Genomic DNA, 21,484 nt, shown 5'->3' on the forward strand with positions numbered 1-21,484 from the left:
ACTGCCTGGAGCCAGGACACAAAATGAATCCATCAGAATTCCTGAAAATGCTATAAACCTCCAAATGGCAGTTTTCCACCTAAAGCAAGGACTGGTTTTGGCATAGTGACCTCTAAATGAATGCCAGGCACAGTCTTTAACCTCCATCTCGGACTGAACACAGACTGCTGATCTCCAGATGACCTAACTAACACCAATTAGATGCCTTCCACCAGATCTCCATGACAATGGACTCTTACACCACTCCTTCCTGCAACCAGCCCCAGGGTGGTATTTGTACAGATCCACCCTCTCTCCCCGAGCTCAGGTGCTTGAGGAGTGGCACTGCAGGTCTACACAGGCAAGTATCGCACAAAGCCAGCTCCTGCTGCAAACCCTAAAGAATCCCAGAGACCACAACAGTTTCTCAGTTGTGTTCGCGGCATCCACCCTCCCGGAGGAGGAGGTGGATGGAAAAAAGTCCATGCAGTATGTTAAACTTTGGAAAATCCAACTCAATTGCCAAGCCAGAACAGCTTGAAGTCCCAACGCACAGACCCTGAAAACATTTGTTTGACCAGCTGGCTGCTGCGCCTCGGCTGCCAGGAAAGCCTCCCCATGCCAAGCGGAGGGAGCAGGGGCACCACGGGGAGCTAACGGGGCACTGGTGGGGCAACAGGAGCGGGATCACGGGAGGGAATGGGAAAAGCACCTCGCTTTTGGCAAGGGGGGCTACTCATGCAAATGAAAGCAGGTTTCCTTAAGTGAATATGCACAAATATGGCACAAATCGATGAAGAACCAAGCCCAAGTCCTCTCCTTCCACTCCACTTCAGCCTTGACACACCTGGAAACAGTGTTTGCCGCCCTACAGAAGCTGTTCACACACAACCACAGTACAAGTCTCCATTGAGGAGGATCTGAGACACCCAGCTCACACTCAGCTGGGCTGGCCGTTTCCATTTTGGTCCCTACCAGTACTAAAACCAGTTCCGGAAAAGATACATTCAAGTTATCACAGACGCTGCTGCTGAGGAGTAAGTGGATAGAGGCTGCAGGACCTCCGAGGAAGGAGCCCGGAGGGGCCCTTGATCCCTGCCGTATCCCACAGTGCATAATGTGTGCCCACAGGGTTTTGTGCCACGCTCTGAAGAGGAGCTTCCACTCAAAGGGTCAGGAAAAAAAGACATCTTTGATGGTGGCAGCCTGAATCCCAGAACTACAGTGACTTTCCTCCTGAATGGGAGCACCCATGCGGAGCTTCCATATCCCAGTAGATGCAAATTGTGTTTACGTCTTCCGAACAATTGTCCCTAAGCCTTGCCTTGTGGGTATCACCTGAGATTATTGACATTATCTCCCTCCCCACATTATCCTCTTTGGTATGTAAAAGTGGTGCCACCAGGAGTGCTTCCCAGCTTTTGGCAAGTCAAACTTCTCCTTCACCCCCCCCTCAAAACAGACACCCCCTTCCTTTTCCTACCTGATCAAGTGCAGCTTTGGGGTTACTGACTAAGCAATCTGGCATATTTTCCATTTGTTACTTGCTTCCTCCTAGTTGTTACCTCACCTCACAACCCGCTAGCAAGGGCATCGTCTCAATTACAGTCCTGGGTTTTTAACTTTCATTTTTTTAACACACACACACCACATGCTGCCTCCTCTGCACAGATTTTCTTGTCTGTGGTCACCCACAAAGCTTAACCATTATCTTCAGGAAGGAGAGAAACAAAGTGAAGATCCACTTTTCCATGACTCCTACAGGAAGCATGACGACTGCTCAAAAACTTCAAAAAACACTGGAACTGTTTATACAGCCATAAAAAATAAAGAAAAAAGAAAAAAAAACCCAAACATATTTCCAGGATGTGACCAAGCCATCACCTTGACTGCTCAACGTAGGAGCGCGCAACATGCTTTCCAACAGCGCTGCTTTGAGCACTTCCACGAGGCCCTAGCACACAAAGGATGCTAAAAACAAACACAAAGAGCATCACTCCAAATCACAGCCTGATAAAAGTTCCACAAACAGAAGAAATTATCCTCTAACGAAGGAATTATTTCATACGCACGCTCCGGACTTGCTGCAAACCAACAGGCTCATTTGTGCTTTGTGTACATTGCAAATGCTGCAATACATGGATTCTTCCTTCAACTTTTCCTACCTAAGACATCCATCTCTCTTGCTGACGGGGCTTTCACTGCTCTCCTCTTCACAGTGCTGCTCCAGCTTAAGGAACTTACCATCAGGAAGCCTTCTTGAATCCACTATCCCAATCCTTTTAGGTAATTTAACTACACGCGCCTTCAGAAAAGAGCAGTCAAAGCTGAACCGCAGCAAAGTGTGGATCAATCCAAGAGCTCACGTGAAGACTCTGGGGGAAGCAGAGGTGCCAGGCTGCTCCTTTGTCCTCCCACGTTAAGGGAGATGGGTAACCCGAGAGGAGGAGACGCCTGTTCCCTTGCGAGAACACTTCAGGATAAATAAGGAAATACCAAACTCCACTGCAAAAGGCTGGAGATTCTTCTCAGGACTGATACATGGGAAATCCTTTCAATAGGAAACCACAGGAGTAGATTACTGTGATTACACTTCAAAAGCAAAGGCCTTGCCACAGAGAGACATAATTGAGAGCAAGTGTTGCTCCTTGATCACTGAAGTCCAGACCCCCTGCTTGCACCTCCTTGCATTCACAGAAATGGCTTCTATTCTCTCTCCAACCTCGCCATCTCCGCTGTTTTCTAACACTGCTAAGTACTAAAACCTGGCAAAACGGAGAGCTACCACCAGCAAAACTTCCAAAAGCAAAAGTTGTTTGGTACCATTTGTAAACCACACACCGGCGCTCCGGAGAGATAGCCAAGCTCCCGGGAAAATAACTTATTTCTCATATGGCAGGGGGTTGGAACTGGATGGGCTTTAAGGTCCCTTCCAACCCAAACCATTTTATGATTCTATGATTTCTATAGAAAAAGCCTCTAACAGCAACCCCAAAGCGAGCATGAAGTTCAAAAGCTCTCAAATCTGTGTGATGTAAGGGGTCAGGCCTCCAAAACCAAAACAGCACCCTGAAAACCAGCTGTTCTTCAAAACACCGGGGTTTTCCCTACAGGAAAAAAGCTTCCAAGTGGAGCATATCCAGCTGAAGAGAAATTTGGCCTCTTGAAAGAGCAGTTTGGTTCAGTTGGAGGGGACTGGTTTAACGGTCCCAGCAGGAAGATAAGTAAAGGGAAGCAGCAAATTCCACTTTAGAAGCAAGAATCAACCACCACTGTAAGAAAAACGCAATTCCGATCTTCCCCGATCATCTTATTACCTATTTGTATTCATCAGGTCAGAAAAAGAAAAGGAAAAAAGCACTTTACAGAACTCACAGGTTTCAAATCAGCATCATTTAATTACTGGCAATTGTTGGTATCGGCCACAACTGTCCCAAAAATTGAAAGGCCAAAAATTTATACATAATAAAAAAGCCTTAAGCTCTCACCTTGGGCCTGAAATCTTCTCCTGACCAGATTTGCTGTCCATTTTTTTCTGATCAAAAAATAATACAAAGCATTCCTGGCTGTTTAAACTCGAGAAGCCCTAATTGATTCCCACAGTAATTAACCTGCATTTTACCTCGGAGAGTGGTAGTTAAGGAAGTCGGCACTGCTATTTATAACTCATCTCAAATTGAGGGCAGACTGCCTAAAATCTAACACATCCCAGCTGTACTCCTGTTTGAACTGGGGCCAAGGGAATTTTTTAAAGCAATCTTGGCACTGAATGAATGACACCAACAGTACGAGCGCGTGTGTGGTTGTGTTGTGGTGACGTAGCGGTGGAGGTGGAAGGCAAAGGGGGGGGGCAGTGTGCCGGAATCCCTCTCCCGAGCCCGGAATCCCTCTCCAGAGCCTTGAGAGCAGGCTCGGCCACGGATGCATCATCGGAGCCGCCCACCAAGAAGCAAACACAGGAAACGTCTTTTCCTGTGGAACGCCTTGAAGTGAGAAGCACATGGCTAATCTGCATAAAAGCAAAGCCACGCTGCTCCTGCCAGGAAGGTTACTGCTCGTAATCTCTGGCCGTGGAGCCCGGCTGCCTGCGAGGACTTGGACCCGCGCCCGATAACCCAGAAAGAGCTGGGAACAGATGGGCAAGGACCCCGGCAGAAACAGCACCGCGCACGTGATGCGCCACATGGCCCCGCCAGCGCAAACTATTGTTCGAGTGCTGGTACAAAGGCGAGCAAAGCTGAGCCCTGTGAATCCGGCAGCTGCTTCCCTCCCATCATCAGCCTGGCCAGAGGATGGGGAGCACCAAACCCCAGGGGCCTGGGAGTCAGCAAGCAGAGAAGATGCTGACCAGTGGCGATGCTGGTTAACAGCATCCTGCAGACTCAGGGAACCAACCGCTCAACCCCCCGAGGCCGAATCTGGATGAGACCTCACTGAAGTAAAGAAATGAGGTCTTGGTAGAAGAGAGTGCTCTGCCTTTGTGTCTTCAAACAGCCCCCACAAGCCAGGGAGTCACATAATCATTAAGGTTGGAAAAGACCTCGAAGTTCATCCAGTCCAACTGTCAGCACAACACCACCGTGCCTGCTAAACCCAGAGTGCCGTGTCCACATGTGCTTTGAACCCCTTGAGGGACGGAGGCTCCACCACTGCCCTGGGCAGCCCCTGTCAGTAAAGAAGTTTTTCCTAATACCCGATCTAAACATCCCTTGGACCAACTTGAGGCCATTTCCTCTCATCCCATCACTGCTACAAAGGAACCATCCAGCTAGGATCATGGTCATATTGGATTTAAATCATTGAAAACATGGGAGAGAATAAAACCACCCACGCTCCCCCAATCCCTCTGCACCCTTTCTATCAAGATCAACAAACTGGAAATCAGTTACAGCAGCAGCAGTTTAACAAGCTGGTGACACCAACAGCAGGTGAGGAAGAGGACCCAGGTGCCAAATCAGCAGCTTTCCCAGCGTGGAAACACCAACCATGCCAAGGGCAGGGAACCTCTACAGAGGAGTCATAGCAAACAGAAAACAGCACAGAAAAAATATGGTGTCTTGATTGCAAGAGGCGTTATCAACAAAACATTAATGCTTCCAAAAAGCAATCCTCAAAGTGGAGACGCTGTGCTGACCTTTGCTGTTTCTAGTACCTTCCACATCCTCTGGAGCTACCAAGAGCTCAGGCTGGGTCAGATCCTGGCAGTCCCAACATCCAGCACCACGATCACATCGCATCCACACCATCTCCAGGGGCACAAGGTTCAACCTCCCACCTCTCGGCCCTCCCCTAGACTAAACCTCTGCCACCTCTTCAAACGGCTCTACTAGAGTTACGCTGCCTGTGCTATCATGGTACCAGTACCTTGACCCAAAAAATCATCAGGTGACGAGCTCTTGGGGTACGAGCTCTTGGGGTACAAGCTCTTGGGGTAGAAGGTGTCGGGTTAAGCGCTCTCAGAGTATCTGGCCATGTTTGTTCGGGTGGCCCATGGCGGCACTGCTTACAAATGCACCACGGGTACGCGCAGGCAAACTTGGTGCGCCTACGAGGCATGGCTTCAACGGGCACCCAACCTCACAGGTGCACCAAAACCAGCCTGGCTGTCACGAGCACAACAAGTGAGACCGTCTCCAACTGACAGACTGTCTCCAACTGTCAGTCTCCTCGAGTGCTACCTTGGGGTAGCACGGCAACGCTGTTACGTCATAATGGGCACTGGTACTCGGGGGCGGGCACAGAACCCAACAACACCCAACAGGCATCACAGGAGGCTCCACAGACCCTACCTCACACAAGTTTGCATTTCAGACACTTGCCATGCCCGTCTCCATCTCCCAAAACTCAATGCACAAGTGGTTCCAATTCCTCCGCCACCAGTCTAGAGAGTTCAAGCTGAGAAACAAGCACAGACTAACAACCATCCTCATTCACGAGGAAACACTGCTCATCCTCCAGCGAGGAACATTTTCATCTGATCTATTTAAGGTGCAACTGGCCGTGCTGAGGTCAACACCCCAGCCTGAGCCCGCTGCCTTTTACAGCCCTCTGAAGGGCCAGCTCCAGGTCATACTCCATGGCCTCTCTTCCCATGGTGGTTTGGTCCTAAAGAGATGGAAGAGGCTGAGAGGAAATTAAAGTTAAAATAAAACAAAAAATTCCTCCTGTAGTGGATGAAGACGCTCCCAAAAGACAAAACAGCAAACACCACACGGATGCACACAAAGGATTTCACCAGGGCAGTTTCAACAAGCGTGACTGACAACGTCACCATTGAGATGCGTGCTTCCTTTTTGCCTTTTCCCCTTCCTTTTTTAAACTTGAGAAATCCACCAGCCTCCTCTGGTCCCTCAGCACATGCGAGACAATACACTGAGCCTGCAGTGGGACTGCTCAGCACCCATCAGTCACCTTCCTCGCGCTCATCCCTGTAGAAAAGTAGCAGCCCAGCACAGATACAGGCCGGGCTGCTCTGCCTCGCGACTATGAGCTCAAGATTCCAAAACCTGACTTTTGGAATATGGTACAGGTTTGGTTTCAGGGTTACAAACACCTTTTGGAAACTCATAGGACAAATCGATTTTGATATAAGCTACACGAAAGCAAAATTCCCTCCCTCAACTCCCAAAATCCTAGAACTGAACTTAGATCTGGATTCATAACCAAGAGGCAATGCCTCATCGTCACTTCATTATCCATGGCCAGTACAGATTAAATTATTGGTTGCCCAACTCTTCAGATAACTGACCTCTGCTCAACAGTTTCAGTTCTGCACTGAGCGGGAGCCTCGCTGTTCGGACTTTTTCCAGTGGGTCAGAGTTTGACCAAAGACACTTTCTATTCCTCTAACCTCCTGTTAACACCCAGACCTCAGAAAGAGCTGACAATATCAATGCCGCATACAAAAGGAATACAGGAAATTTTCTAATGGCTTCAGCCACCAACTTCTAACTACCGGGTATTCCTATAAACTTAAAGTCAGCCCAGCTAAACATTGCTCCTTTCCTCCACCAGACATTTATCCCACCAGTGCCTTTGGGGAGACCTTCTGTAAACCCAAGATACCGAGTTTTACTAGTGGAAACATGATGAAGCAGCTTTCTCCCAGCAGCCATCCAGGGAATGGGATCTCCCTGGCCAAACACAGCTCTGTAATTACACTATTAACACCTCAGGTCTCAGGACTTCCCCGAACGCCACTCTTGGTGATGCTCATCAAACCAATTAACACTGACCTGTGCTTTGCTTGCAGGATGTGCCCTTACAGCACATTTTGTTCCCAACTTCTGATGATGGAGATCTGGTGGGGAAGGGAAATGAAACCCCCACCTTGATCACAAGGTGATAGGAGCACAACGTTCCTGCCCCAGGGCTTGCAGGGTGCTGGGTGTCCTGGGTTTGTCGGGGTTGGAAGGCGCCGAGCCTGCCTGTGCTTTAACAAGGCATGTTTGCTGATCTCATCTTTCCTTCCCAGCCCGGCTTTAAGCCCTCCTTAACAAATTCAACAAATCCAGCTTATCGAGGCTCCGGATTTCAGTTCCTTCCTTCAGCCAGCTGTGCTCTCTGACACAGAGCCACGCTCCTCACCATACCACATCATATCACAGCACATCCCACACCCTGTATCTCTCTCAGGACCCCGATACATGATTTCAATCACTACCACATCTAAAGATGAAACACAACTGGTTTTCTGGAATCTCCAGGATCTAACTCGGAGGCAAAAAAGCACGGCCAGCAGGTCAAAGGAGGCAATTCTTCCCGTTTATCGTGAGGCCTCATCTTGAGTACTGTGTCCAGTTCTGGAATCCTCAACACAAGAGAGATACGGAGCTGTTGGAATGGGTCCAGAGGAGGCTACAAGGATGATCTGAGGACTGGAGCATCTCCCATCCAAGAGAGAGAGAGTTGGGGTTGTTCACAGCCTGGAGAAGAGAAGGCTTCAAGGAGACGTTATAGAATCATAGAATAACCAGGTTGGAAGAGACCCACTGGATCATCGAGTCCAACCATTCCTATCAATCACTAAACCATGTCCCTCAGCACCTCATCCACCCATGCCCTAAACCACTCCAGGGAAGGGGACTCAACCCCCTCCCTGGGCAGCCTGTTCCAGTGCCCAACGAGCCTTTCCCTGAAATATTTTTTCCTAATGTCCAGCCTAAACCTTCCTTGGCAGAACTTGAGGCCACTCCCTCTCGTCCTGTCCCCTGTCCCTTGGGAGAAGAGCCCAGCTCCCTCCTCTCCACAACCTCCTCTCAGGGAGTTGCAGAGAGCAATGAGGTCTCCCCTCAGCCTCCTCTTCTCCAGGCTAAACACCCCCAGCTCTCTCAGACGCTCCTCTTGTTCTCCAGCCCCTTCCCCAGCTTTGTTGCTCTTCTCTGGACTCGCTCCAGAGCCTCAACATCCTCCTTGTGGTGAGGGGCCCAGAACTGAACACAGGATTCGAGGAGCGGCCTCACCAGTTCCGAGTCCAGAGGGAGAAGAACCTCCCTGGACCTGCTGGCCACACCGTTTCTGATCCAAGCCAAGATGCCACTGGCCTTCTTGGCCACCTGGGCCCCTGCTGGCTCCTGTTCAGTCGCTGTCAACCAACACCCCCAGGTCCTTCTCCTCCAGGCAGTTTCCAGCCAGACTTCTCCTAGTCTGGAGCTGCTCAGGGTTGTTGTGCCCCAAGTGCAGGACCCGGCATTTGGCCTTGTTAAACCTCCTGCCATTGGTCTCAGCCCATGGATCCAGCCTGTTCAGATCCCTTTGGAGCCTCCCGACCCTCCAGCAGATCCACACTCCCACCCAGCTCAGTGTCATCCGCAAACTTGCTAAGGGTGCACTCGATGCCTTCATCCAGGTCATTGATGAAGACATTGAACAGGGCTGGACCCAGCACGGAGCCCTGGGGAACCTCACTTGTCACTGGCCTCCAGCTGGAGTTAACTCCATTTCCCACCACTCTCTGGCCCTCCATCCAACCAGTTTTCCACCCAGGAGAGTGTGCGCCTGTCCAGGCCAGAGGCTGACAGTTTCTCAAGCAGAATGCTGTGAGAAACTGTGTCAAAGGCTTTACTGAAGTCCAGGAAGATCCATCCACAGCCTTTCCCTCATCCAGCAGCCGAGTCACTTTGCCACAGAAGGCAATCAGGTTAGTTTGGCAAGACCTGCCTTTTGTGAACCCATGTTGACTGGGCCTGATCACCCGATTCTCTTGCATGTGCTTCATGATAGCACTCAAGATCACCTGCTCCATGACCTGCTCCATCCTTATGGGCTGCAAGAAAGCTGGGGAGGGACTGTTTACAAAGGCTTGTAATGATAGGACGGGACAATGGGTATAAACTGAAAGAGGGGCAGATTTAGACTGGACGTAAGGAGGAATTTCTTCACAATGAGAGTGAGGAGGCCCTGGAACCAGTTGCCCAGGGAAGCTGTGGCTGCCCCATCCCTGGAGGGGTTCAAGGCCAGGTTGGATGGGGCTTGAAGCCCCTGATCCAGTGGAAGGTGTCCCTGCCCATGGCAGGGGGTGGAAGTGATGGGCTTTGAGGTCCCTTCCAACCCAAACTGCTCTATAATTCTATGATCACCAGGAATTTCAACTTATATTTAAGCACAACAACATGATTTCTTCCTCATCACATACACTATTCCCTCGCTTTCAGCCCGCAGCTCACCGTAGCAGCACAGCGCTCAGCCAAGATTTCCACAGTGCCAGTGTTGACTCCTCCCAAAACCTAAGCAACACCAAGATGTAAAGAAAACTGTCTCCACTCCACAGGAGATGATCCCAAGGAACATGCAATAATTGTAATGAGGTGGCGTTCTTTTTAAGATGGAAAGAAACTTCCTTCCCGAATATTAAATCAGGCTTTAAGTTTAGCCAACCTCCTACGTCTCCTCTAATGAACTGGAGGCAAGTCAACAAAAAGACGGGTAAGTGTCTCATTACAGCGTTTTCGTTCCAGCGCTACTTACACATTGGAAGGAGCGAGCAAGCTCATGTTGTACCACAGAACGGGGCCCGGGCCAAGAGCAAGCCATAAAAAAAGCGAGAGGAGGAAGGGCTAGGATGGAAGAGCAGAATTATACTGTCACCACTACTTAAGTGATCTAATTTCCATCAGGAAGAGAGGAGCTGTTCCAGATTGCTGGCAAGACACAAAATATTTGCGCTAAGCACTCCAGAAGCCCCGTAAACACATTGAGACAACTGCGACCTGTGGCAAACTCCAGCCATCCAGCTAATTCCCCGTAACCCCCGCTTCCTTTAAAACAAGCAATGCTGATCTCAGGGACAGATGTCTTTTGTTACCAAACAAGGTGGACCTCTTCCAAAACTCAAGGCCTGAAGGAAGGCCCAATGCAAGAGGGTCACTGGAGTTTACTTTCCAGAACAAAGTTAGTTTTATCAATTCATTAAAAGCCCTTTCTGCACAGAAATGCCATGAGTCTTGGTGCATGCTCAGGAGTTGATAAAGCATCTCCAGCACAACCTCCTGGCTTTCCAAAAGCAATTCGTTTCTAGCTCTTTATCCATAAAATGCAGCATTGCAGGTTTCTACCCACTCGTGTCTGTCTGAAAGCTCAAATCTGTATTTGAATACCTCATCGCTTTGCAAATTTGTCTCATTTTACACCAGAATAAAGGGTAGCTGAACAGACTCAACCAGACAAACAAATCCCCATGACCTCTCACCACGCTGGTGATAGAGGCACACCCCAGGAGCACCTCTGGACCAGGACGGGGCTCCACAACAAGGTTCCAGTGATCCAGCTCCACCGTACAGCACACTAAGATGGAGGAGGATGCAGTTACGCTGATGGAAAGAAGAGGAACAGCCGTTGGAGGCTACCTCGTCTCCACAGAGCTCCACCTCGTCCGGAGCAGCCTCCTGCTTTAGTAAGAGCTGCATGTCGGGGCCTGCAGTTTCCAGCAGCTGCGTTACAGAATTGCGCAGGCTCTCCCTTGCTTTTGCAGAACAAATGAATTCATTTAAAAGCGTGTATAACGCACGATAGAGGAAGATTGAGATAATCCAAGAAAGCTAAGTTTTGGAATGATCTGTGGAAGAGAGAGGCAATCTCCATTTAAGTCAGCCTGAAGCTCTAGGGTCCATCACCTCCCAGATCCTGGATTCAACCTTGGCGTTTGGCAGTGGACACCACCTCAGCTCTGAATCGAGGCAGCTCAGCTCAGCCCCAGAGCACATTCTTACGGCAGCCAGGAGCACGGGGTGACAACTACAGCAAGAGCACCTCCAGCAGACCTCAGTCACAGGGCAGGAGCTGACCTTCATGGCACATTTTGTACGTCACTGGGGTCAGCCCTGGCGCCACCTCATTAGGAAGCAGCTTATTCCACCCTAAACCCCATCCAGCCCTCCTCACCCCCACCGCATTCCATTCCATAGGAGGGATCCGACAGGATACAAGGGAAAGCTTTGTTTTGCTAATAAGAACAAGAAACATTATTTCCCTTCTCCTTACAGCAGCTGACAAATTCGGATGCTATTTTTGTGGATTTTATTGAACCTTCTCTTATTTTAGCCTTAAAATTCAGCCGTCAAGACTCCACTTCAGTCCCATGCAACCAAAAATATTTAAAACTGCAGTAATGACAAGTTACCATCTGCATTCACCAAGGATGCACTTGGGAACTTCATAGCAAGCAACAACCCAGCTCCAGTATTTATACCCAACGGAGCTATTTGCATCCAGAAAGCAGAGCCGCTGTCGTGCCTGCGCCAGTAAGAGGAGAGGAGGCTGGGGGAGATGAGAAGACTACGTAGGCAAGAAACTAGAAGCTGCAGCCAAGCCAGCTCCCAGACAGCAGGGAAGATGCACTAGCAGAGCCTTCACAAAGCCAACGGTGTCGAGATTCAGGTTCATTACTCTTGGCAAGTCCAACACAAATCCCAGGCTCAGAGCACACAAGGTTACCGTTATTTAAAAATAATGATTAAAAGAATAATAAGAGCTGATAAGAAAGATGGCGAAAAGCTTTTTAGCGGGGCCTGTAACAAGAGGGCAAGGGATGATGGTTTTAAAATAAAAAAGAATTTTAGATTAGATCTTAGGAAGAAACTTTTCATGCTGAGGGTGGGGAGGCCCTGGCCCAGGTTGCTCAGAGCAGGGGTGGCCGCCCCATCCCTGGAGGGGTTCAAGCCAGGGTTGGATGGGGCTTGGAGCCCCTGATCCAGTGGGAAGTGTCCCTGCCAGGTTGGAACTAGATGACCTGTAAAGATCCTTTCCAACTCAAACCATTTTATGATTCTATAATAACAAACCCACCAGCCCTCAGTAACAGTGATTTTTGAGGTCTGGGTCCACAACCCCACGCTCCCTTCTGTCCTTGGGCTTTTATTCCATCTACACACAGAAAAATCCAGCTTCTTTTCCAGCAAAGTGAACAACGTGAGGAGTTGCTTAGCAAGTTGGAAGGAGTGTGTGCCGGCAGCTGGCGAGGAGATAGAGAAATGCACAACTGTGCCAATGCCATGGGGGGAGGAGGAACAGCCAACGCCGCGAAGGCTTCACTGGTTTCAGGAACAGGTATAACAAGAAACTCTAAGACAACTCAGAAGAGAAAAGGAAGACATGACTGTGCCTTGACAGCAGCAACAACTCGGAGCAGTTTACTGCCGTTCACAGAGCGACTGGGTTTAAAGCGAACCTTAACACGCGCTCACCGTTGGCTGTTGCCTTGACACAGTGCACTTTGAACACTCTGCATCCAGCGTTAAAGCCGCCAAATCCGCACTCTAAAGCACAGCAGCAAATTATACCGTGATCTCCCGACATAATGCACCTAATGAGTTATCCGTGAGCGCGCGGACAACATACAAGCACCTCGCTCCGGAGAAGGAAGGTGATGGTGAAAGGCCAAAACACAAAATCTGAAAGCTGGGAAGCACTCAACTGCTCTGGGAAATATCACGGAACATGAATCGCTTCATCTGATTTTAATTCCTGACACCAAATCAACAGAGCTGATTCAAAGGAAATCTTGTCCTCGATTGTAAGGGAATCAATCACAATTAACACAGAAACAAGCTTTTGCAACGCTGTTGGGCACTGTGAACCCAACAGGAAGGCCAGGGACAGCGCTTTAGAAATATCCCTTGACTAGAGGCAGGTGGGATAATTTGGGATAGGACTCTCAGCACATCCAAGAGCAGACAGACAGACAAGTATTTTGCTTCTCCTCCAGATCACGAGCTGAACACAGGTATTTTTTATCCTATTCCTCATCCAGGATCAGGATGCTCCTCACCTGAAAGCCCCTTCCCCCTTCCAGGGCAGCTGCGTTCTGCCCACAAGCAGCCAGAAACACCATTTCCAACGCAAAGAGTTCTCATAAACCCAAAGAAAACTGTTCCAGGTGTAACCTGAACCTCGATTTTGAGAGACAGCAGCTCTGAGCATCCACTCCGAATAACCCCCTGCACCCAGCTGCTGAGTGCAGAGGCCAAGAAAGGCTTCCAAGACCTGGAGAAACTTGCTGGTCCATAACAATAAACTGAAAGATGAGGAAAGACTTAATGCTTACATGGTTCCTACTGCAACACAGTCCCGTTACCCCATTAACAGTTGGGCTTGATGATCTTTAAGGTCTTGCCAACCTTAATAATGATTTTATACCCCAAAACAACCTAAAAAAAAGAAAAAAGTTCCAATCCATCACACCCAGCAGCTGCCCTGAATACTTTCCAGAGGATCCAAACCACTACAATTGCCACAAATCTCCTATACAACAACAGGCAAATGAATCTGGGTTTTTTTTAACAAGAAATACCCTCCTCACCCTCCCCAGCACAAAGGGCAAGACTTGAGGACTCCAAGACCACCAACACAGCACACAAAACAGTTCCTGGGAACACAAGATCACGCTCAGAAAGTGATCTGGAATAGGAAGTCTTTTCCTTTATCAGCAAAGCCAATCACAAAGTCAGAGATATTTCATCTAAAGGAAAAAAATATCCAGTTTTAACCAATTCCAGCATTTTCACCGTTTCAATGCCTCTTCTGCACGGAGGCGAAAACTTCTTGAACCATTTCACAAGGAATGAAGCAGAGGGAAGACCACCTCCAGCCTGGCACCAGTTTAATTATTTACATACAGTTAATGAATACCAGATTCTCCTCCTAAACCTGCACAGGGTGCATAGTCCTCCCATCACTTGGACTTTAAATCCATCACCAGACTGTGTGAAGTATGAAACTCCAAACAGGACTGCTGGAAGGATTCCATGCAGAGTGAGCCCAGGCAGCTGCAGGATCCTGGAAGAGGCTTGGGTGGCAAAGCAGGACAGTCCAACCCCTTCACTGTGATGTCCAGGGAGAAAAGGGAGACATTCCACAATTTAACTGGGAAGTTCCTCCCCAAGAACCAGCGGACAGGAAGAAAGGAACACATCTAAAAGCAGTTACCGCACACTTCCACCCCTGTTCTCCATGCCCAAGGAGACCAAGAACAACAGATACGCCATTAAGATAACTAAAGTTGAAATATTTTCCTTAAGTCCAATGCTAAGGGTAACAAAACACAGAGAGAGATGGAGGCAGCTCCATCATGTTGGTCAACCAAGGCAGCTCTATCACATCGGTTGCCACCTGTCTCACCCTCCAGCATGACTGATCCCACCACACAGCAGGACCATTCGAATCTGGATCCAGCCCTCTGCTCAACAGGAAAAACAGTCATCCTCAAAGGTAACACAGGCAGTGGAGCAACAGCAGGGATTCTGCAGGCAGCACAGACCACGCTGCACATTCTCCTCACCAAAAGGGGCAAATTCAGTGCCACAAACCCAAACCAGAATGGCCATTTCCAGAGAAGGAACCCTCCCCTCACCTGCACTGATGCTTCTTCAAATACAGTAGTGCTGCCAAAACCACCTCTCTGGACACCGGCAGTGTCGAACTACAAATCCAGCGACAATCAGAGTCGTCACACAACAGGCCGAGCGTATCCCAGCTCTTGGCCAGGGCAGGTGTCTGGAGGTGCAGCCGCAGCTGTATCCCAAGCACAGGATTTAAAGTATTCCTCTTCAGTTATTCACAGGCAGGATGCCAGCCCAGAGCTGACATCAGAGGGGAAATGGTAATTTTCAGGGTTTCTCTTAGTCAAACCTGAATGAAATTTCACCAGTGACGGGAGGGGGAAACTACTTGTTCAACACAGTCGTTTCTCCCTGAGGGGGAATTCCAGAGTCCTCCGAACTTCAGAGGCGCAGGATCTCTCCGAATGGAAAGTCACGGCCCACCTCAGCCAACGGTAATGACCGAAACGCTCTCTGCTCCCAGCCACATCCCAGATATCACCATCACATCCCACCAAAACCAGTGTTCTCCAGTCCCTGCTGGTTCACCACAGGGCTAAACACACCCACAAACCTCCATCAGCATCTCTAAGAACACTTCCCCATGTAGAACTTGCAGCTTCCTGGGACAGTTGGACACAATATTATTTATCCAGAAGGAAAAGATGTAACTCAAGTTGAATAAAAGAAGAGGAAAAGAGAAAATAAAGTTAGTTGTCCTAGAAACGGTTTTAATTCCTACAACTAATTCAGAGAAATAATGACGTGCTGGTTATCGCATAGAACACCAATAAATAATGGAGTAGTAACTTTTTCAGAGTTATTTATGCAAACTGATTTTTCATGGGAACGTCACAGGAATTAACACACATATCCATCTCCACCCTCGTAACAAGAAATGTCTTTACTGTGTTTACAGAATGAACTGATGCCTTTTATTTTTTGGAGGGGGGAGAAAAAGGGGTAGGAGTGAATAAAGAACTTGATCAGAAATCAGATTCAGGCTACAGCTATTTTACTCTGAAAATATAAAACAAAAAAAATTACATGCTGAGAAATTCTGCAGTAGTTTTTAATCAAGTTTACCTATCATTATGGAGCATCCTTTCCATTCCCCTACAGAAAGCTCATGCCTACATTGTGTAAATACTTACTGAGCAGTCCCTTAGACTCAGAAATGCCCCAAAAAACACAGCAGCAAACCAGGAAAGGCTCTTCTCGCTGGAGTTCAAATCCCCCCAAAAATGCTCAAGTTCCACAACTGAGCTGCTGAGTTACAACCCTGGGAGTGCAGGTGCACAGTACAAACCGGGAAGCCCTCCCTCATCCATATGTAACAAACATTATCATCATCTGATTAAGGCACTACAGGAATATGCACATGAGCTCAGCCCGGAGAGAAGCAGCTCCTCCCGTTCCAGCCCTGCTGCTTTTGCCCAACGAGCCTCCGAGGCCTGGGCGCTGCTGCTCTGAGCGCACAACTCCATTAAAAGGGTCTTAACAAGATATCCAGTTAAAACTAAATACTCCGGAGGAGAGATGGGCTTGTGCTTACAGCAGAGGATGAGACCCAGAAGGCCTCCATTCCACACTCCGCCCTGTCCCACCCCTAGTGCCTCACCTTGGCAAGTTCCCACATCGGAATCTCAGCAGCTTCCGCTGAAAAACAGTCGGTGTAAGAACTTCAGACCCCACGTTCCTCCTCCACGTAGCAGGGCGAAACAAGAGCCTGCCTGAAATCTGGCTTCTACAGAATTCCAGTCCCGACAACAAGCACATGCTCAATACAGCGGAGGTGACGTGACATTTATGATTGGAATTTCACTGGAATCAACTTATAACCTCGGCGTGCTCTTCCCAAGCCCACAGAAAGCACCCATGGTCTCTCCACGCAACCACCTCCCCTGCTTTCCCAGCCACTAAAACGAGAAGCAAAAAGGAATCGGCTCCTCCCATGTCATCCAGGAGCAGGTGGAGAGCAGGGACCCAGACAGAATCCGCCTCAGTTTTGGTCCAGCGTGCCAAGGAAAACAGCTTTTTTCCTCCAATCCCTCCTGTCATTCACTCCTTGCTGGAGATTTACAGCTTTGGCTACAGACTTCCAGTATAGTTTTACCACCGCATACGCGTAACCTCCGGATAAATTCAAGGCTGAACTTCCTGAAATCAGCGCAGGACAATAAAAACCACACTTTTGCCTGACTTCTCCTCAAAACCGGTTTTCTTTCCCAGGAATAATATTTCCCTTATTTTCTCCATCAGAACAAAAGAGAAGATGCTTTGCATTCTCAGTTTAAGGACCCTTCCAGAAGGGAAAGCTCAGTGCCGGAACAGCAACACTAAATACTGATGAGCTTATCTTTTTCATTTATCCCCCCCACGACGCTCGCTGCCTTCGGGTTCGGCTTCGCTACCGCTGCTACTCGAAAGTTTCAAACATTCTTGGCAAGGACTGGGCAGTGGCACGCTGACGAGCTTCTCCCCAGAGCAATCCATCACACAGGAGTCGCAATTCAAAAAAAAAAAAAAGACTGAAATCAAACCGACTAGACAAAAGAAGTTCAAATACACAAGAGTAAAAAACTGGAAAGGGCATCTTTCTCCTCTAATATTTTAATTACCGAGATCACAGGTTCGGATTCATAGGGTAAAAAACTGGATTTCCAAGTCGGCGGCGTTCCTTTGAAAAGAGTAGGAGGAAAAATGGTGGAGATAAAACAGCTGCATTATTTAGCCTAATATTAAGCATTATTTTCTGATGGAAGGAAAGCCAATGGCTTTTTTTCACATGGGCCTCACATAAGACCCTTGCTAAGGAGGGTCTCATGCAACACTTCTGTACCAAGAAGTTCACGGACAGTGCTCTCAAATAGGACTATGGAAAACAACAAAGTATTATGAACATACCATGCCTACAAGAACACTAGGACACAGCTACACTGCAGAACATTGCTTCGCACGCTTCCCCCCGCCCCGGTTTCCAGGATTATTTAAGAACAGGGAAGAGGATCTGCCCCTTTGCTGAGCAGTTGCTTCTGGGAACAGAATTTATAGCAGGTAAAAAGGATGGTTTTAAGAAACCACCGAGTATCTCAGCCAAGAAAACAAAGGGTGAAAAGTCAAAGATACAGCGTTTCAGAAATCACACTGCTGTCTTGCAACCAACGTGATTACAAAAGGGACCACGTGCAAACCCTCCCCCAGCCCAGAAAGCAAATCAGGATCGACAGCAACACATTTACACTTATTATAAGGCAGGTGGGGAAACCTGGAGAACTGAAAGAGGGGAGATGGAGATGAGATTTGAGAAAGAAATGTTTTGCTGTGAGGGTGGGGAGGCCCTGGAACAGGTTGCCCAGAGCAGGGGTGGCTGCCCCATCCCTGGAGGGGTTCAAGGCCAGGCTGGATGGGGCTTGGAGCCCCTGATCCAGCGGGAGGTGTCCCTGCCCGTGGCAGGGGTGGGACTGGATGAGCTTTAAGATTCTCTTCAACCCAAACCAGTTCCTGACTACGCACCCCATTCCACAGAGGAAAACCGTACTAGACAATAATCCAGTTGTTTGTCCCAATTAACTGGTGGTGACAAAGGCAAAGAAAACTGAGATCCAGTTGAGAATCAGAACTGAGGCTCACCGTCCTGTATCCTACACACATCCTGCCAGGGAGCATCAGTTACCTCCAAACCAAGCATCAGGAAGACAGTATTTCAGAAAGCAGGAGATTATAGAAAAAACAGGCAACCCCCAGTTCGCTTCTAACTAGCTCAGCCTATTTGAAAAGGTAAAACCTTCAGTGTCTGCACTGGGATTAACCAAACCTTAACTGAATTAAACTAGTGCTACTCTCCTACTTTTTCTAAACCAAAGGCGGCCTAAAATCACTCACTCGGCAGCAAGCTCTACCCCAGAAAAAGATGTACCACTCTCTTTTTGTGCGGGAAGATCCAGTGCGTACAACACCTTGCATGCTCCTAACGTTATGATGCTAAGCAAGGAAAAACCTGGTGACACAAACCAACAGAAGCCAGGTCTCAATTTCCGATTCCAAGATATCACAGCTCATTGGCAGCACAGAGCCATTCGGTGCCAATTCAGTTTTTTAAAAAAAAAAAAAAGAAAGAAACACAAACATATTTTCACCAACATTTTTTATGCCTCGCTTGCTGCTAAAGTTGAGATCTAGATCAACAAAAAATAGCTATGGTATGGCAACAGGCCCAAAAGCAGGTTTTTTATTAGCATATGATTTTTAAACTGCATTTCCTGAACTTACACCAAAGGCCGGGAGATGCCCGTGCACTCAGGAGGACGTTATCCAAGACGGCAGTGTTTAATGCGATCCAAAGGCATCTCCCATTAGAGGAGATGAGATGTAGGGAAAGCACGTACCAGGCGGAATGCCCATCCACTAAAGGGAGGGAAGTCCCTTCTCTTAAGCAGCTTCCCTTAAGCACCAGGACACTGGGAAAGCCAGCGTATCATTCAGGTGAAGAGGGTGGAAACAAACCCAGGACAGAGGTGGAAAAACTGAAAACAGAAGATCCCTGGTCTGATTCTCACAAGTCGTTCCCAGAGAAAACCACAGATTTTCCATCCCACAAGCTGCACAACAGCCATTCGGATCTCTTCCTCCTACTCCACGTTTCCCAGCTATGAAAGTCATCAGAAAAAAAAAAAATGCCAAGTCCTCTCTGGCAGTCAAGGCTCGTCTGCCTCCACGCTCCCGAGACCAGCTGGAGCCAACCTCTGCACAGGGACCATACTCTCGGTTTATCACCCAAAATATTCTACCCAAACAACTCCCAGAGACTACTTTGCCTTTCCAAATGAGCACTGGGATGAAACTATGGCATCATCCATTAACCATAAAACACACAAAGAATTAAAGGCGCTTTTCTGTACAATCCCATCCCCAAAACCTCAGGTTTACTATCCCAAGGATTCCTGACTGGAGGAACCCCGCGCTCTTCCCACACCATCTTCTCCAAGCCTGCACCAAGAGATGCCTCTCGCGCTCATGTTTAGTTAGATGGATTACATTCCCCTCTCCAATTACACTCTCCTCGGCTCTCCCGGAGTTTCTCAGAAGTTGGGTGTTAAGTACCCACTCTGTTCATCACTGCACAAGACAAAGAAGAAACACAAAGCTTTAAATTCATCCAATCTAGGGAATTCAGCGGAGCACACAGTGAAAGAAGGCTGTTAATTTAGGACTAGAGTGTTATTATTAATCAACCATTTCTTGTGGGCAGCACAGATGACATGGGGAAACTTTTTTCATGTCTGCTCTTTCCTTTTATTCCAGCAGAAAGAAAAAAGGAATTGTTGGTTTGAGCCAAATAATCCTTGGCACAAAAAGGACTTGGTGGGGGGGATTGTTTGGTTTTTGGGATAGGGAGGTTGATGGTTCACTTTTCAGGTAGTACAAATAGTGTATGTAAAGTTCAACTAATTCCCGGAACAGCTATTCATTGATAATTCCAGTTTATGGGACGAGATACAATTACCACCCTATACATCAGCGGCTCGCGGAATCAAGGCAAATTAGCTTTCCAAGACAAAATAACCACCCTTTACAAATTCCTATCAGGCCACCGACACAAATACACTTTTGTCAGGTGTGCTGTAAAAAAATACCTGAAAAAAGTTCAATCTGACGCCGTATTTTAGCACACATTTTATCTAAATTGAAATTTTTCAGGATACAAAAAGTCCCTCCAAGTAAATACCCTGACATCTGCCTTGAATGTTCCTGCAGGTAAACACGGACATCTGCCTGTGGAGAGAAATCTTCGCGGCTGATAATCAAACGCTCGCTACCAGCCACCGCCGGACACTTTGATGACCACAGCTGAGACTAAGATCCACTCTCCCAGGAAACACTCTTTCAATCTGACAGAAAAGACAATTAAGCAGTTCGAGACGCTGAAGGAGACGTTGCTTTCAGTAATCAAGGAGCGAAAAATGAAGCAGCTTTCGGATCGACACAAGTACTGAGCCAAGAAGGGAAACTCCGGAGGCTGCGTGTCACACGGCATCAAATGTCTCCGACCCAGGGCCTGAAGTTAGAGCGAAGTACACAGAGTGAAAAGGGAAGTCTGTCCATCCCACGCAAGGCCACGGCCGGTTCGGAGACACACATCTAAACACAAAGTAACCTGCGTTCGAGCAGAGTTTCCAGATCAGATCCCAGCACCTCTGCTCCCAGTATCTAAAATGTCTGATGTGTACTGTTCCGCTTTCTCCTCTGCATCCGTATTTCCAAGCAGGCAATGCTACACACAACTATAAACGTATTTCTCAGGGTTTCGGGGTTGTTTCTCCTGTTTGCCCTCCTTCAAAAGATGAGGAGTGGTGATACTGCACAGCCTGACCCCAACCAGCACCCCACCATCTGCAACACATCCCTTTATTCTCAGGGGATGGAGATGCTACCAGTGCTCACTCAACGCACGTCAAAACGTGCCCCGTGACACGCAGCCAGAGGCCCAGGCCTGTCCTACGTTAAAGCTCCATCGACTGGAAATGGATAATTGACCATTTTTGGTGCTTCGGTCCCAACTTTGGGTTGGGTTGCTTGGTTTTCCTCCTTCCTTAGGCTGTAACACATCCCAGAGCCCCCGCCCCGACATTCGCCATCTCATAAAGAATCCAAACAGCCCCAGTCTTGAAAGGGCCCAAACTTAGCCAGGA

The 21,484-nt window shown here is 48.3% G+C and overlaps 1 protein-coding gene across 2 annotated transcripts in view; it reads right to left on the bottom strand.

Moving 5' to 3' along the window:
• Positions 1–21,484, bottom strand: part of ARID1A (AT-rich interaction domain 1A) — a 62,937-nt gene that overhangs the window by 38,373 nt on the left and 3,080 nt on the right. The gene's annotated exons all lie outside the window — the stretch shown is intronic.

The sequence above is a fragment of the Phaenicophaeus curvirostris genome, chromosome 23 (genome assembly GCF_032191515.1).
Source record: "Phaenicophaeus curvirostris isolate KB17595 chromosome 23, BPBGC_Pcur_1.0, whole genome shotgun sequence".
Taxonomy (NCBI): domain Eukaryota; kingdom Metazoa; phylum Chordata; class Aves; order Cuculiformes; family Cuculidae; genus Phaenicophaeus; species Phaenicophaeus curvirostris.